General features: G+C 44.7%; 1 protein-coding gene and 1 long non-coding RNA gene across 2 annotated transcripts in view; both read right to left on the bottom strand.

Moving 5' to 3' along the window:
• Positions 1-2693, bottom strand: part of pip5k1ba (phosphatidylinositol-4-phosphate 5-kinase, type I, beta a) — a 22125-nt gene extending 19432 nt beyond the window's left edge. Inside the window, exon 1 of the mRNA XM_014022583.1 lies at positions 2603-2693. The gene's annotated coding sequence lies outside the window, so the exon portion shown is untranslated. The remainder of the gene's footprint in view (positions 1-2602) is intronic.
• Positions 2694-2966: 273 nt separating this feature from the next.
• Positions 2967-3321, bottom strand: part of LOC106527645 (uncharacterized) — a 3288-nt gene continuing 2933 nt past the window's right edge. The window contains exon 3 of the long non-coding RNA XR_001311414.1: positions 2967-3234. This is a non-coding gene — a long non-coding RNA (uncharacterized LOC106527645). The remainder of the gene's footprint in view (positions 3235-3321) is intronic.

The raw sequence follows: 3321 nt of genomic DNA, 5'->3' as shown, positions 1-3321 counted from the left end.
CATCTAGCCAGCCTTTTACTAAGTTGTTTATTTTAGCTGGTTTATTGCTTCTTTTAGCTTCTAACTACCCTTTTGCTAGATTAGCATCTAGCCAGCCTTTTGCTAAATTGTATATTTTATCTAATTTTTTGCTACTTTTAGTCATCAGAAAGCTTTTGCTGCTTTTAGCCAAATAAAAAATGTTTACAGTATATGATTTTTGCAAATAGCATCCAGATAAAGTTAGCATCAGCAGCTAACTTTAGTCATCGCGGTGCAGCATGAGGCCCTACCTGAGGTAAGATACTAACTGTTTGTAACTTTTACACAAAAAGCTACTTTAAAAACTGGAGCTGTTGTTTTGGTTTAATGAAAAGAAAACCTTTGAATGGAGTCAACCGTAGTTTCTCAGAGGATTTGGTGCCCGTTTGTTAATAAAGTTATTTTTTTATTGTGTTCTCAGAGATTTAAGACCTCAGTTCAGTCATTTCAGATTTTGGACAAACAATAAAAATATGACTTCATCTCTATAAACCCCCTCCCTCTCACTGACAGACTCTCTTTTAACACCTGTTTTTTTTTTTTTAGTGTCCCGAAGAGTCAATTCTTCTGTTGTGTTTTGAGAAAGCTCGAAGAAGCAGCGTTAATTTTAGTTTGTGCTTCAGGATGTGGTGTTGTGGTCTGACTTCAGGAAAACAGAACTGGGTGATTGGGGGGGGGGGGGGGGGGGTCGTCTCTTCTTTTCTTTGTTTTTCACCTCTCTTTCTCTAAACTCTGAAGAGAAAGCAGCTAAAGATCAGTCTTTTCTAAAGTGTGACGTCAGAAGAGTTAGTCAGATTAAAACAAAAACTTGGTTTTATTTACTGTGTTATTTTAGCTTGTAGCTGTTGTTCTGCTTCATTCAGCTTTTACAGACGTATGCTAATTTGACCATCAAAACTGCTACTTAAATACCTGTTTGTCTGCTTTTAGGTTCCAGTTTTATTCTGCTAATTTTAGCCACTGGCTAACATATTTTAGCCTGTTTTTGTTAACGTTAGCTTCTTTACCTCCAATTTTAGCCCATTATCTGCTAATTTAGCCTATTTTCTGCTCATTTTAGCCTTTTACTGCTAATGTTAGCCTCTTTACCTTTTATTTTAGCCTCTGTTTGACACATTTTGGCCTATTTTTCTAATGTTTGCATCTTTACCTCCAATTTGATGACATTTTCTGTGAAATCTGATCTTCTCATTTTGGTCTCTTTAACTCCCATTTAGCCTCTTTGCCTCTCAATTTAGCCTGTTTTCTGCTAATTTTAGCCTTTGTTTGGCTCATTTTAGTCTATTTTCTGCTCATTTTTGCCTTTTTTCTGCTCATTTTAGCCTCTGTTTTGCTCATTTTAGTCTATTTTCTGCTCATTTTAGCCTCTGTTTGGCTCATTTTACCCTCTTTGCCTCTCAATTTAGCCTGTTTTCTGCTAATTTTAGCCTTTGGCTCATTTTAGCCTTTGTTTGGCTCATTTTAGTCTATTTTCTGCTCATTTTAGCCCCTGTTTGGCTCATTTTAGCCTCTGTTTTGCTCATTTTAGCCTCTGTTTTGCTCATTTTAGCCTCTGTGCCTCTAATTTTAGCCTTTGTTTGGCTCATTTTAGTCTATTTTCTGCTCATTTTAGCCCCTGTTTGGCTCATTTTAGCCTCTGTTTTGCTCATTTTAGCCTCTGTTTGGCTCATTTTAGCCTCTGTTTGGCTCATTTTAGCCTCTATATGGCTCATTTTAGTCTATTTTCTGCTCATTTTAGCCTCTGTTTAGCTCATTTTAGCCTCTGTTTGGCTCATTATCCTCACCTAAACCCATATTTCAAAGTGAAACTAACTTTCCTAGAAGGAATATTTTCTCCTGCTGTCTTTCAGGCTGAAGTCTGAACTAATCTGGTCAGAMTGAAATGTTTTTTCTTCAAACTGAGGTCATTCAAAGTGCGATCTGCAGCAGGTAAGATAATAATCGCTCACAGTGTTTCCACCAAACACCACTTTAAAAGATCTAAACTTGACATTTCAGCGAGGCAGCAGGTTATAAAACACAATGAACTTTGTAACGTTGTCAGGAAATGATCCCGGTGTTAACACCGGCCCACCTGCTGCACTTATTGTCACAATAAACACAGATCCAGGCCGCTGATTGTGGAGCTCACACCCGTTTTACTGTAAACAAAACGTAGAATCAAAGTCAGGACGGAGTGTTTGCTGAACGTCGGCTCATTTTAGGAGCAGGAAACTAAAGTAAGTCCAGCAGCTGATTAAAGCTCTGACAGGCAGACTGAACTGGGCGTTCACAGCAAACAAACGATAAAAGTCACTGTTTAACCTCAGCGGCTGCAGGTGAACATTTAAGCTGTTCACACTCAAACTGCAGCTGTTTTCTTTGCATTTATGATGAAAAGATGAAAACAGGCTGACTTCAGCTGTTTTATCTCTCTGACTGAGGAAGTGCAGCTGGTTTCCTCTTGTCATCTCATCTTTAGCTCTTCTTCGTCCCGCAAGACAAACGCTCTGAAGCGGGCCGGGTGGATCCTGTGTTCTGTCCCTCAGACGGGTCAGGACAGAGACGGAAACCCGGACAGGTGAGTGGACGGGAGTCTTACCTGAGGAGCGGCGCTGCTCTGAAGGCTGACGGTGGAGAACTGAGCTGCTGTGAGCGTAAAGCATCCTCACCACTTCCCCTCTGCTCGCTCCTCTCCGCCTACCTGTTCAACTCATCTGCATATGAGTCACGCTGAGTGGAGCCTGGAGCCTGGAGCCTGCAGCCTGCAGCCTGGAGCCTGGAGTCTGAAGCCTGGAGTCTGCAGCCTGGAGCCTGCAGCCTGGAGCCTGCAGCCTGGAGCCTGGAGCCTGGAGTCTGCAGCCTGGAGTCTGCAGCCTGGAGCCTGGAGTCTGCAGCCTGGAGCCTGTAGCCTGCAGCCTGGAGTCTGCAGCCTGGAGCCTGCAGCCTGCAGCCTGGAGCCTGGAGCCTGGAGTCTGCAGCCTGGAGTCTGCAGCCTGGAGTCTGCAGCCTGCAGCCTGCAGCCTGCAGCCTGGAGCCTGGAGTCTGCAGCCTGGAGTCTGCAGCCTGGAGCCTGGAGCCTGGAGCCTGGAGTCTGCAGCCTGGAGTCTGCAGCCTGGAGTCTGCAGTCTGCAGCCTGCAGCTTGGAGCCTGCAGCCTGGAGTCTGCAGCCTGGAGCCTGGAGTCTGCAGCCTGGAGTCTGCAGCCTGGAGTCTGCAGCCTGGAGTCTGCAGCCTGGAGCCTGGAGTCTGCAGCCTGGAGCCTGGAGTCTGCAGCCTGGAGCCTGGAGTCTGCAGCCTGGAGCCTGGAGTCTGCAGCCTG

This window comes from Austrofundulus limnaeus, unplaced genomic scaffold, assembly GCF_001266775.1.
Source record: "Austrofundulus limnaeus strain Quisiro unplaced genomic scaffold, Austrofundulus_limnaeus-1.0 Scaffold336, whole genome shotgun sequence".
Lineage (NCBI taxonomy): Eukaryota > Metazoa > Chordata > Actinopteri > Cyprinodontiformes > Rivulidae > Austrofundulus > Austrofundulus limnaeus.
This window is presented reverse-complemented; position numbering and strand designations above follow the sequence as displayed.